Source organism: Rhinolophus sinicus, linkage group LG02, assembly GCF_036562045.2.
Source record: "Rhinolophus sinicus isolate RSC01 linkage group LG02, ASM3656204v1, whole genome shotgun sequence".
Classification (NCBI taxonomy): Eukaryota; Metazoa; Chordata; class Mammalia; order Chiroptera; family Rhinolophidae; genus Rhinolophus; species Rhinolophus sinicus.
In genome coordinates, this window is record NC_133752.1 from 34,264,965 (window position 1) to 34,279,586 (window position 14,622).

The window sequence follows — 14,622 nt, forward strand, 5'->3', positions numbered from 1 at the left end:
GAGAGAGACGGAGAAGGTAGAGAGAGAGGAGAAGGAGAGAGGGAGAGGGAGAGAGAGAGAGGAGGTTGGTGATTCTTACTTTCTTCTTTATGCTTATCTGTATTTTCTATAAAACTATATATTATTTTTATAAAAGAAAAATTCACATGAAGCGTCACTCTTATTTTTTTAATCTTTTTAGCTCTAAAATACTCAATGATAAGTAGACAAATATATAATTGATACCAATCATGTGCAGAAAGATTGCATGCATGAACAAGGTAAAATAGTCTGAAGAAATATCAATCTACCTATTTTTTTTTTGAAATAATTTTAAATTTACAGAAGAGTTGCAAGAATATTCCAAGGAACTCCTGTATATCTTTTGTCCAGACTCTCCATTTAAGTTTCCTGTTATTGTATGTTGCCTTTCATAGCAAAAGGATCTATTCAGGACCATATATCGTACTTAGTCATCAAACCTCTTCAGCCTACTTCAATCTAGAACAGTTCCACAATATTTCTTTCACTTTCAAGACCTTGATATTTTTGCACATAATTTTGTAGCATGTGTCTCGATCGGGATTTGTCCACTGTATTCTCATGATGAGCCAGGTTTTGCATTTTTGCAGAATATCAAAGAAGTAATTCTGTGTTGTTTCCCTTGTATCCTATCAGGGACACACTATGGTATGTGTCCCATTACTGGTGGAGTTAATATTGATCTCTTTTATTAAGATGTGTCTGCCTGGTTTTCCTATTGCAAAGTTGCCTTTTGATCCTAATTAATAAATATTTGTGGGGAGACACCTTGACACCAGGTAAAATTTTGTTCCTTATCTCACCTTCACCCATCAGTTTTAGCATCTATTGATAATAGTTGTGCAAATTAAATACTGCTGTGATGATTGCCAGATTGTGATTTTCTAATTTCGTCATTCATTCTGTATTTTAGTTGACACTTTAGTCTAAGGAAGAATTTTCTTTTTTCCCATTTATTTACTCATATATTTATACCCATGGTCCCTTGGGTTCTAATTTTAATAAATTGGTTATAATTGATTACTATTATTACTTATCTTGATGCTCAAATTGTTCAAGATTTGGCCAGTAAGAGCCCTTTCAAACTGGTTTCTTGAGTCTGTTTGATATGTCCCTATCATTTGTTGGACATGTGCTAGGGTTATTTTGTTCTTTCTTTGTTCAAATTCTTGAATTAGCCACTTTTTCCAAGCACCTTGGTTCCAGTTAGTGGAGAGTGATTTTTAAAAGCCAAAGACCTGCATAATCAATTCGCTTATTGCTACTGAGACATTGTTGTTCCCACACCCTTTCAGTGGACAGCATTAGAAAAAACATATATGTACAGACACATTTGTGTCTATATTTCTATGTCTATCTATACGCGTATATATGGAAAAATCTGAGTTCACATACATGCCTCCCATTCCAGTTCAGCACAACGAGATAGATGTATTTTAGCTTTTCTCCTTTTTGTATTTGTACCTTTCTTCTCTGACATTGAGAAATATTGCTACCATTGTCCTTATCATATTTACTCATTTTTTCAGTCTCTCTAAATATCCTTAATCTCTTGACCTCACTAGGCTGCCGTTGCATTTAGACACCCTCCTTGTGTGGGCCTTGACCCTTCTTATATGGACTTGAACCTCTGCTAGGCTGCTTTCTTGTCCTCTGGGACCCACATGTGGACCCTGGCCACCTCTGGGCTGCCGTCAAAGAATGAATGAAATAAAAAAAAAAAAAGGAAAGAAGAAAGGAATGTGAAGAAAAATTTTCAGTGTTAAGGAGATTTTAAAAACTCCATTTACAGAATCATTGTCATTTTGGAAACTCAAGTATAGATCGTATTGCTTTATAGCCTTTATTATGGAATCATTGCATTGAGGCCTGAAGGAAAAGTTAAATAGTTTCTAGTCAAATTCTCTCATTTAACATATATGAAATATGTGAAATCGATATCCGGAGAGGGTAAATTACTTAGAAAGGTAGGTTACATAGCTAATTAGAAGCTATAGCCTGAACAAGAAGTCAAGATATCTGAGTCCCAGGGAGGTTCTGTCTTCACTGGGTTATTCTGGTGCATCAGAAAATGGTGTGTTTTTTTTTTTTTAACATATCAAATGTAATTCCCATGTTATAGTGGATATTTGCTGTTTTGGCTTCCTAGATATATACCATCCCTTCCTTTTGGGAGATGCCCCATTGCCAGTGTTAGCTCACTCGCAGCCATCACCAAGTGTGGGCTAGTTCTACTCTCTGGCTCCAGGGTAAGTGTGGACTCAGGTCTGGCTAACGAGTCACTGGGGGCATTTGTGGAACCATAAGGAAAGCGAGTCTCTCTGCTGGGACAGTTAAACTAGTAGAAGGTAAACCTGGCACTACTGTGGGCAAATACAGCCCAAAGATGGACTTGATTACATTTTAGGAAGAAGCTGCCTGTTAGTGTGGTTAGGAGGTGAGCAGAGCTTCCTGATGACATCTTCCAGCCCTGCGTCAATTTGTGCTTGAAACCATATTGCATCCCTAAACCTCACTGTAGTGGGACGCAATCAATTCTTTTGTTTGTTCAGCAATTTGAAGTGGGTTTCTGCTCCTTGAAACCAAAAGAGTAATATGAGTATGTTCCTAGTTAACATCTGTATCTCTAAAACTGTGAAGCAGTAACAGCAGAACTGAATTTATTTTCTTTTAATTTGATGTCAAGGTGTTCTTCCTTAATGTTTTGGAGAAGGGAATGAGAAATATTTATTGAATGCCTGGTCTATCTGGAAGAAAACCAAGCACTTTTGCTTAATTCAATAACCCTGATTTTACCTATGTGAAGTTTCTAAGTGTCGAAAATTGTTATTTAACAAAATATATCTTCAGTGGTAAGCCACATCATTTTTTAAAAAATTAAATTTATTGGGGGTAACATTGGTTAATAACATTATATAATTTTCAGGTGTACAAGATTATAATTCAACATCCGGGCACCCAATTGTGTGCTCCCTACAAGAAGTCTAGTTCCCTTTCATTACCATATATTTGACCCTCTTTACTCACCTCTCCTTTCCCCATCCTCTTTTCCCTCTGGTAACCATCATTCTGTTGTCTGTGTACATGAGTTTGTTTTTGTTTGCTTTGTTAGTGTGTTTGTTACTTTTTGTTACATATATTATGCGTATGAATGAAATCAGATGGTTTTTGTTCTTTTTCATCTGACTTATTTCACTTAGCATGATACGCTCAGGGTCCATCTATGTTTTCACAAATGGCAATATTTCATCTTTTTTATGGTTGAGTGGTATTTCATTATATACATATAGAGGGTGCCAAAAAAATGTATACACATTTTAAGAAAGGAAAAAATTGTATTAAAATTACTCTGACGGTAACCACTGTGAGCACGTCTTGTAATTGCAGAAGTCAAACTTGACTTGTATTCATCTTTTGTTATCAGTATATATCGAATACTACAATTTTAATACAGTTTTTTCCTTTCTAAAAGTGTATATACATGTCTTTAAAAAATTTTTTTATTGGGGAATATTGGGGAACAGTGTGTTTCTCTAGGGCCCATCAGCGCCAAGTTGTTGTCCTTCAATCTAGTTGTGGAGGGCGCAGCTCAGCTCTAAGTCCAGTTGTTGTTTTCAATCTTCAGTTGCAGGGGGTGCAGCCCACCATCCCATGCGGGAAATGAACCAGCAACCTTGTTGTTGAGAGCTTGCGCTCTAACCAACTGAGCCATCTGACCGCCCCTGTATACATTTTTTTGGCACCCTCTGTATGTATATCATTTCTTCTTTATCCGATCATCCATCGATAGACACAGGTTGTTTCCATATCTTCGCTATTATAAATAATGCTGCAATGAACATAGGGGTACATATATTTTTACAAATATGTATTTTCATATTTTTGGGTAAATACCCAGAAAAGGGATTGCTGGATTATATGTTAGTTCCTTTCTTAGTTAAAAAAACAAAAACAAAATTAAAAACCTCCATACTGTTTTCCATAGTGATTACACCAATTTACATTGCCAACAACCGTGTACCAGGGTTTCCTTTTCTCTACGTCCTCTCCAACACTTATTATTTCTTGTCTGTTGATAATAACCATTCTAACAGATATGAGGTAGTATCTCGTTGTGATTTTGATTCGCATTTCCCTAATAACTAGTGATGTTAAGCCTGTTCATATCTCTGTTGCTCATCTGTATGTCTTACTTGCAAAAGTGTCTATTCATATCCTCTGCCCATTTTTTGAAATTTTTATTAAAGTTATTGGGGTGACATTGGTTAGTAAAATTATATAAGTTTTAAGTGTACAATTCTATAATACATTATCTATATATTGCATTGTGTGTTCACCACTCAGGGTCAGTTCTTCTTGTATCGCCATATATCTAATCCCCTTTTCCCTTTTCTACCACCCCCTCTCCCCTTACCCTCTGGTAACCACTAAACCATTGTCTGTATCTATGAGTTTTTGCTTGTTTGTTTGTCTTGTTCATTTGTTGCTTTCAGTTTTATATCCCAAAAATGAGTGAAATCATATGGTTCTCAACTTTTTCTGTCTGACTTCACTTAGCACGATAATCTCAAGATCCATCCATGGTGCTGCAAATGACAGTATTTCATCTTTTGTTATGGTTGAGTGATATTCCTTTGTATGTATGTACCACATCTTCTTTATCCAATTACTATATCACTATATCTATCTATCTATCTATCTATCTATCTATCTATCTATCATCCATCCATCCATCCATCCATCCATCCATCCATCCATCCATCCATCTATCTATCTATCTATCTATCTATCTATCTAATCTCCTATTGATTCTATTTCTCTGGAGAACCCAAACTAATACAATAGCATACACTTTTCTTCCCATAAAACTTTTACTAGAATTCCTAAAGTTAAGTGATTAATGTTTCTGCTTCTTTGTGTCCTCCTGAACTTCAGAAAAGACTTGCCCAATATATGGAGAAAGAGAAGAAGGGTCAAAGGAACGCAAGAAAACCAATTGTTTAAATAGTCAGCTGCTAATAATTGAGACTTTGGTTGTAGTAAATTTCCAAATCCCTGAGTAAAGTGAAATGGGACAGTGGATGGAGTTGAACAAGGCCAAGAGAAGGCAGAGTTATGCTGACCTTTCGTAAAACTTGTATGAGTTCAAAGATTTTTAAAGTATCTAGAACTGTGCTAATTAGAATTTTTTGTGTTTGCCTGATTATGCAAAGTTTTGCAGAGTTAATACATATTCGTCTTATTTTCATGTGAATATGCTGCTACCAATCTGTCTTCCGGGTGTATGAGCACACAGTGGAGCAGGTTAAGTGACAGTTTTCCCTTTTAACGTAGTCAATACGACCCCTTTCCCTGACAGCCTTGTTCTCACTTGTGACTGCTTTTCTAGAGTATGTTATCCTTGGAAATTCTTCCCTTAGTGTTTCTTATAGCAATCTTACTTAAAACGTCATAGTGTCTCTCCCTGTTAGATCTACCAATATTGGAAGAGTTGCAATTATTTGATAATAAAATATGTATGTATTAAAATACTTTTATTGTTCAAGTAGAGTCACATTTCAACATTTTGCCATCTGGTCAATTTAAGGAGATGAGCTAAGCATGTTGGGAGTGCTTGTTTGCTCTCCAACTTTTCATTAAGACAGTCCCCAAAGTAGTTGCAAATTTGCATAGGGAAACAAAAGTCTTTGTAGCATGAAAATGTTTACTAATGAACTTCTACTTACAAAATTAATCTCCACTTACAAGTATGCTTCCCTTCTCTTTAACACTGGTAGATTTTGATGCCTATGGTGTGCCTTCTTTTTCTGCCCCTTACTGACTGGCAAATAAAATGCAAATCAATTGCAAAGTGAAATTGCAAATCTTGCAAAAAAGTAGGATTGCATGCAGTGTTGAGCACAATATTGAAGAACTGTTCAACCCTTTATTGCAAAAAGAATGTAGGGAACAATTAAACCAGTCAGACAACAGAAGACAACAAAGATCTACCCACATAATAGAGTAATCGGTGTTTCAAAAGAGAGTGATTTAAATATCAAAGGGTGAAAAAAATATACTCAGGAAAACTAATGAAGCACACAAATATTTCTACAAAAATGACAAGATTTAGATCATGTTGCATGAACAAATATGAAGGATGTGATATACAGATCTCTTGGAATTTTGTCAGAAAAATACTATCAAAAAACCACCCTATATCCAAACATACATGGTTCATTCTTTACTTGTTTTTCCTCCTTTTTTGTGGACCACAAGTAGAGATGATTAAGTTAATAATACTTTTTGGTTCATATCATACCATCATTATTGCTCTATTATGTCCCTCTCTTGTTCTATCTATCTATCTATCTATCTATCTATCTATCTATCTATCTATCTTTCATCTATCTATTTATCTTTCATCTATGTATTCTAATGCTATTTCCTAATTCTGTTCAGCTCTCTCCAATGGGAACTCTGTTAACACATTTATTTCACGTCCAATTGATGCTATTCTTTGACCCACGACCTTTGACCTAAACCCCACTTCAGAAGGACCTGAATATCACAAAAAGAAATTTATTAAAAAACACCTGGGAGCCTATGTCACTCAGAATCCGGTTCACAGGACTGGCACAACACAACCTGTAACCCTCAACGTTCATCCTTCTCACTAACACCATTCAGCTCCCAAGGTAGAAATTCTCAGTGTCTTTTGCCTGTATCCTTTGTATCCAAATGCACCACAGGTTTGTGCATTGTATTGTTGACAGCATCAGAGCAGACAATGTTTGCAGTGCAGGGAGGATTTGAGCAGTGCAAACACTTAGGTATGAGAAAAGATAAATTAATTTCAAATCCTTGCCATAAATGATTTTGGCAAAATGAAGTATCATTTTAAGTGATAAATATTTTTCTTGACTTCTCTTTGTATTTATTTCTTCTTTTTGTGTTCAAGTTGTGGTTCAAGAAGGGTTTGTGTATCAGCGTGTTATTTGTAACAATTGCACATGGCAGACAAGGGGTAATCTATGATTCAATAATTACTTAACCAGACATTGTTATCCCATAACCAAACACCCAGCCACATGCAATAATAACGAAGTTTTGTTTTATCATTGGTATTTTGTCAACTTTTTGCCATACGTGTATATTTACATGTTTTTAAAATTTATCATTAAGAAGGTATATTTGTCAAAGTAAAAGGATAAAACATTTTATTTTTAACAACTTATTGGCCTGATTTAGAACTTTAAAATCTTTAGATATATACAGATCTGCATTCCTTTCCAGGCCCTGCAAATGTTACATGTGGACTTGAACCATTTATTTGTTTGTTTTACTAAGTATGTGTGGTTGTTTTATGTGAATTTTTAAAGAAAAAATATAGAAATACTATTGTCTTGTAGACTTCATCTCATTCTTTTTTTGTTTTTTAAACTTGGCTTCTTGATGTAGGATCTATCCACAGAATTGTAAATAACATGGTCTTTCTAAATATTGTGCAATACTCTTTACTGTGTGTCTGTCACATTGTATTATACTTATCAGTTCCCCTGGAGGAAGACTGTGAGATTGTCTTTAATTTCCTTTAATGACAAACAATGCTGTGATGAGCATCCTTGAATGTGTTCCCTACGGACTGTGTGATTGTCATATTTCTATCTAGAAAGACTGTACTGATTTGCACTCCTGCCAGCAGCGCACGGGGTTCCTATATCACTACATCTCTGCCAAATCTTGGCATTATCCTAATTGGCATTATGCTAATTTTTGACAATATAATGCATATAAAGTGACAAACATTGTTTTAATTTTAATTGATCTACTAATGAATTTGGTTTCTTCTGTGAATTGCCTGTTCAAAGTTAAGATTTGTCTACTTGTTTTTAAAAGAATACTTGTCTATTCTAGATGTTAGAGTCTTGTAAATGTCATATTTCTCTGAATCTGATTCTCATTTGCTTCTTTATTGACATTGTCATTTGTTGGAAAGACATCTTTATTTTTGATTTAATCAGATTATACAAATTTTACCTTATGGTTTGTACTATTTATTTAAGAAGTTCTTTCTCTTGTTCATAAAGATACTCTCCTACATCGGCTTCTCTAATGCATATTATTTTATCATTCATTTTTGGACCTTAAATCCATTTGTAATCCCATGTTACATATAGTGTTACATCTTCTATCCATACAATGATGCTCTTTTCCACTGATAGCCACTGTAATAGTTCTTGTCTCCATTGATTTGTGGTGTTTTCTTCATCATATCTTAAATTCCCATATATATAATGATCTATTATTCAGTTGTCTATTCTGACACATTGTTAAACTTTCTATTTCTGCACAATAGTATATTTTCTTCCATGATAATACATTTTAAAATCTGGCAAGAAGATTCTCCCCTTTGCTCTTTTTTTCAAAGTTTCTTTATTTATTCGAGTGCATTTATTCTTCCATATCAATTTTAGAATTACTTCATGGAGTTTCTAATAAAATCTGGTTGGCTTTTTCATTGGCATAACTTTGAAATTACAGATTAATTTGATGAGAATTGACAACTTTATAAAACTGAGTTGTCTCATCCAATACTAGCATGTCTCAACCAACAACCAATAGCTTCATTTATTCAGATCTTTTAAAACGTCTCATAAAGTCTGAAAAATTTCTTCATAGGGAAATAATTTCTCACCTGCAATTGCTATTTTCTTTCTTTTTGTAAACCTATCTTTAAGATGTTGGCATTTCTACTTCTGTTCTTCATATCTCTTAGTTTTTATTTTATGTTTTCATTCCCTTTACCCTTTTCTGATACTTTATTGGAGAAGGTTCCTTTAATGTATCTCCCAGCTTATTGATTTATTCATTAGTAATATCCATCCTATTAATCTGATTTATTGTGTCTTAGTTCAATTATAATATTTTTTCAACTTCTACAACCTCTTTTTCCTCATTCATATTATTAATATTATCCTGTATGTTGTTGAGAAAATTTATTATGTTTGCTTTAAATTTTTCTTCATATGGTAGATTCTTCTCATTTTGAGGTTTTTTCTTTTATACTGGTTGTATTCCTTATGTGATTAGTTTTGTAGGCAGTTAGCTAGTATTTCCCTGGGGATATCAGCTACCTATCTGGAAACATACATTGGGAAGGACTCCTTTGGTAGTTCTAAATGAATAATATTTAGTGAGGGTAATTGGTATGCAGAAGATAAATCAGGGGGATGTGATAGTGTGAATGCAGGAACGTTTGGTATGTTAGTTAGCATTGACTGGTTGGTAAGGGAAGGTCTTGCTGAGGTTCCAGCTGAATGAAGAAAGAGCAGCAATGAGCAGACCTGGGAGATAAGCAGATCTGGGAGAGGAGGACAAATAAGCTTGGTGTACACTTGAAGAACAGACAGAAGGTTAAGATCATTGGAGTAGAATGATGGAGTGCTGGCATGATATTTGATGAGAACAGAGAGATAGGTGGGGCCCTGATTGGACAGGGCCTTCTAGGCCATGCATTTGGAGTTTGAGTTTTATTCCAAATGAGATGGGAATCTTTCTTAGGTTTCTAAATAAGGCATGAGATTATCTCATTTACTCCCCCTGCTCAACATTTTATTATGTTAATTTTAAATACAACAAAGTTGGAAGAATTTTACAGTGAACACCTGTATGTCCACAAATAAATTCTACTATTAAAATTTTACCAAACTTGGGCCGGCCCGGTGGCTCAGGCAGTTGGAGCTCCATGCTCCTAACTCCGAAGGCTGCCGGTTCGATTCCCACATGGGCCAGTGGGCTCTCAACAACAAGATTGCCAGTTCAATTCCTTGAGTCCTGCAAGGGATGGTAGGCTCCGCCTCCTGCAACTAAAATTGAACACAGCACCTTGAGCTGAGCCGCTGCTGAGCTCCCAGATGGCTCAGTTGGTTGGAGCGCGTCCTCTCAACCACAAGATTGCCGATTCGACTCCCGCAAGGGATGGTGGGCTGTGCCCCCTGCAACTAGAAAACGGCAACTGGACCTGGAGCTGAGCTGTGCCCTCCACAACTAAGATTGAAAGGACAACAACTTGACTTGGAAAAAAGGCCTGGAGGTGCACACTGTTCCCCAATATAAAGTCCTGTTCCCCTTCCCCAATAAAATCTTAAAAAAAAAAATTACCAAACTTGTTTTATCACTTACCTATTCACATGTCCATCCACTAATCTTTCAGATTTTTAAGTATTTCTTATTTTACAGACCCCAGTATATGTAATTCTAATTAATTCAGTGTGTATATCATTGCTTCAAGTTTTTGGTGGTTCTTTGTATTTTGGTGAAAATTTACTTAACATGAAATGCATAAATTGCTAACATTCTACAAATATTTCCACCTGTGCAACTCAAACCTTATGGAAATATACACCGTTACTGTGGCACCAGAAACCTTGCGTTCTTTCCCAGTTAATATTCATGTTCATTGCCCCAGAGGCAACTACTATCCCCATTTATTCCCACCATAGATTAGTAAAGCCTGTTGTAGAACTTTCTATAAACATAGTCATACGGTATGTACTCTTTTGTGTAAGGACTCTTTCACTCAAGATATTCTTTTTGAAATTCACCCGGGTGTTGCATGTATCATGAATTGTTCCTTTTCATTGGGGAGTGTTACATAATATACATATACCATAGTTTTATCTATTTAATTGATGCACATTTGGGCTGTCTACAGTGTGTGGCAATTATGATTAAAGCTGTGATGAGAATTCTTGTACAAATTATTTTGTAAATATGTACTTTTCATTTCCCCTGGACAAATCTCTGGGAGTGGAATTGATGGGTCATAAAGTAGGTGTGTTTTGTTTTATAGGAAATTAGCTGACCTTTTCCTGAAGTGCTCATGCCATTCTCATTTTGTTTTTAAAAATGATCATTTTGGTGGCTATGTGGAGAAAATTGTTAAGGAAACAGGAATAAAAGCCAATAAGGCAGTATAGTGTCATAGTGTATAGCCAGATTCTATGTATAGGTTTTACCTCTAATCTCTGTAAAATAGTTGTATGATTTTAAATTGCTACTAAAGCTGATCTGACTCAGAGTCGGATAACTAATCACAAGAGCAGTTTGCAGTTGTGTTGTTTGGAGATATGGAAGGAATTTAAAACTTGAGTTCTACTTACAGAAAAGAGCTCCTCATTTTAGAGATGGTAATACCTGTAAATCAAGCAAGAAACATACTCCTGTGATCCTCTTTGGTGTTTTCCATGTGAGTGATGAGGTATCAAGAAAAGCAGTATTCATTTAGGTTTTTTGTTTTTTTATCATGACATATATATTATTTTCTTTTTTGTTGTAAAATTAAATACAGATTCAGAAAAACCACACAAAAGAATTAGATGACTTTGAATTATTAGAAGTGAATGCTCTTTTACCTACCAATCAGGCCAAAATATAAAGTTTTGTCAGCCATTCCAGAAACCCCTCCAGGTGACCTGTCCCAATCACACCCGCCTCTCTCTCCAAAGGTAAACAGTGTCTTTTAGAGTAATCACATCCTTCTTATGATTTTATCACTTGAGTATGCTTTATTAGATACTAGAGTTGATCTTGTCTATTTAAAAATTTGATATGACTTTTTTGTCTCTCTTATCCTACAAGCTTATCCTCCGTTCCATGCTTTGCTTAACAGTTTATCTGTTGAACAACCTGGGCCATTTAACATAAAGTGTCTTGCAGCTTGGACTTCTTTCATTGCACCCTTATGGTGAAGTCCAATATGTTCTGGAGTGTCTGGAGGCAAGTCTGGTGAGTGCAGGAGCCAGGGCTGACCAGGTAAAAATGGGCCAGATGGTGGAGGGCCAGGCTAAGCAATGTAGGCTTTTCTCCTGCAAAGGTTTGAGAGTTAAATCAACAAATTTGAAGAGGGAAACACTGTGCTTCAGAAACTCTCAACACCCCAAGGTATGAAAGAAACTGCAGCTATGTAGACTTTGTGATTATTGCAGAACTTCAGAATTGAATTGAAAGGTGTGACCTAAGTTGATAGTGGTGGGAATGAAAACGTAGGAGTGGATGTTAGTGAAGTTATACAAGAAGAATCAAAAGAATTGAGTGACTTAGAGGCAAGGGACAGGTAACTCTCAGACTCTTGATAATGATCACAATACAATACATTTATATATTTCCTATGTAAATATGTATATATGTATAACAGAAATGAAAATTCTAAGAAACAATATTTTCTTTTACTCCAAATGATTCTTTCTTGACATTTCTATTTCCTTTTCTTCTATTTTATTACTAAATAACCCAGTATTAACCCACTAAGTGGGTTGTTATCTCTAATTTGAATACTACTTCCTTAAGGGGTATGATTTAAAGGATACTGGAAAGGTATCTGTCCCCAAGGCCCTTTACTGATGTTGCATTTCAAGCATTGGAAATTGAGATTTTGGTTCTCTGTAAAGCAAACATCTTTGGAAAGGGGCTCCACTTTGTTAATCTTACACCGTAGGGTGAATGATTTATTAATTTTTCAGGAAAGCAAGTTGTGTCAGAGGGAAGAGCAGAGAAAATGTGGAAGATTGAAATGTGTGCCTTAAGAGGAGCAAAGGTGAAAGAGGAGCTGAGAGAGAAATGTTACGTTCACCATTTTACCTAGAAGTTACCACAATAAGTACAAAAAAATTACTATTTACTGCTAAGTAAAGACCTTAGCAGTTTATTCTCTGAATGAGGAGGAGAGAATCTGGGAAGAAGGTTAAACCAGGATTGACAAACAGGGCAGTAGTGCATCATTTGTTAACTATGCAGATAGGGCATTAACTAATACAGCTGGAAGATGGAAGAGAGGAAAGGGAGGGGTCTGGAATTACCAGGAAGGAAGGGAGTGTGGTGTTACGTCTTTTAAGAAACATGTATCAGTAATAAATAATAAAAGTGACTCTGGTCGTCAGGTTTAGGCAAGATGCCTAGTCTCGGTCCTCTGACTTTTGTTGCCAAGACTCAGTCCCACTAGAGTAATTCGTCCAGACAAATCAATATGGGGAAAATTAGGAAAACTGGCTCAAAAATCAGTAGTAGTATTTTCAGAAACAGAAAAGTCAGGTAGTATGTGTTCTCCTACTGCATCTACAGACTGAAGAAAAAAATCATGTGGGAAAAATGGCACATGTCTAAGTGTGTGTGTGTGTGTGTGTGTGTGTGTGTGTGTGTGTGTGTGTGTGTAGGACTTTCTCGCTTGTTGTGAGAGGCTGAGGAGCCAGGTTGAATTTCACCGTGTTACTATGTTCTGTGCCTCTGTGACTTTGGCTGGGCTGAGGCATCGCTTACCAACACTGCAGGCTTATTTGCACCAGGGCACTTTGTCAGTAGGTGGCCTATGGCAATTTTACCCTCAAACCTGAGGTGTTAATTTAACACAAACAGTACTCAGTGGGTAAAGTAAAATAATTTAGATGGAGCACAATGTATGCATTACATTTTATCATACTCCTGACCTCTCTTATTAGTTGCATAAAGCTACATTCTTCTGCAAGGAGACATACTCTTAAAAGAAAGATCAATTCTTTCTTATTTAAAAAATAAAGGCATTACACATTATTTGAAAGTTGATTGTCAAAATTTGAACCTTAAACTTTCCTTTTAATTTGGAGCAAATTCTGTGGAACTAGAATAACCAGAGGAGTTAATCCATTTCTCTTTGTTAATGTACAGAGAAGGAGTCAGGTGACAAGATGGTCACTCTGTTTTCTTCCAAGAATAACAGTCACTCAAGTGCCTGAGTTCGAGAAGCCCAATGCAAAGTTCAAAGTCTGTATTTCTAATCTCTGGGATGAGTGTGAGAGGAAGAATGTGGGAGGGATTATTCTTACCTGCCTGAGACTGAAGAAGAGAAGGGTGTGTGCGACCCAGTCCCATCTTCAATGACTGTCATTAAAGGCTTGCATTCCACCAGGAGTCCTCACTTGCCCTGCACTGGTAGAAAGAGAATTTAGCTGGATAGTAGGATCAGGAATCCCCCTGAATGTTGTGCCCTGAGGAAAACTTTGCCATTTCCAATAATCATGTGAAATAACCTTAACAGATGGTTGTGACCCTTGCCCCTCAACACAAATGCTCCTCTCTTTCTGCTCCCTCTCAGAGATAGAGGTAAATTCTACCTGAGCCATACCTGGCAGTGCTGTCAGCCTGGGGCAAAGATGAGAGCCCGCAGAGGAAGCAGTGGACCAGAGTACTGGATCTGAAAGTTCTGAGCTTCTTCTCGTTGAGGATCAGGGAGTATCTATTTGAAATCTTTGGTGAGTAAAAACACCTGCTTCCTCTGGCAGTACTCCATCATCACCTCATTGATTCTGCGGTGACCCATACTCTAAAGGTTTTACGGGGAGATCTGGTCTGTGAACATACACTCCCAGTTCTGTTTTACAGGAACAGGTGTGACAACATCGAGGACATAAATAAATTCACTGTCTCCACAATGTTAGTATTTGCATATATGATTTCACAATCATGGTAAGTGACAGAGAAGAGCATGGAACATGCAACCATCCAACTGCTCAGGAATGGCTGACTTTGGGAGATTGAGCCCCCAGCCTCTGGAAGACCAGGCTGAGGAGCCCTGACTTTAGTAAACAT

General features: G+C 36.4%; 1 long non-coding RNA gene across 2 annotated transcripts in view; it reads right to left on the reverse strand.

Moving 5' to 3' along the window:
- Positions 1 to 14,622, reverse strand: part of LOC141568262 (uncharacterized) — a 48,832-nt gene that overhangs the window by 17,982 nt on the left and 16,228 nt on the right. Inside the window, exons 2-3 of one of the 2 annotated variants that reach the window (XR_012491358.1) lie at positions 13,860 to 13,962; positions 11,166 to 11,199 (exon numbers count right to left, since the gene is read on the reverse strand). This is a non-coding gene — a long non-coding RNA (uncharacterized LOC141568262). The remainder of the gene's footprint in view (positions 1 to 11,165; positions 11,200 to 13,859; positions 13,963 to 14,622) is intronic. The other variant, XR_012491357.1, reaches the window with a different exon arrangement.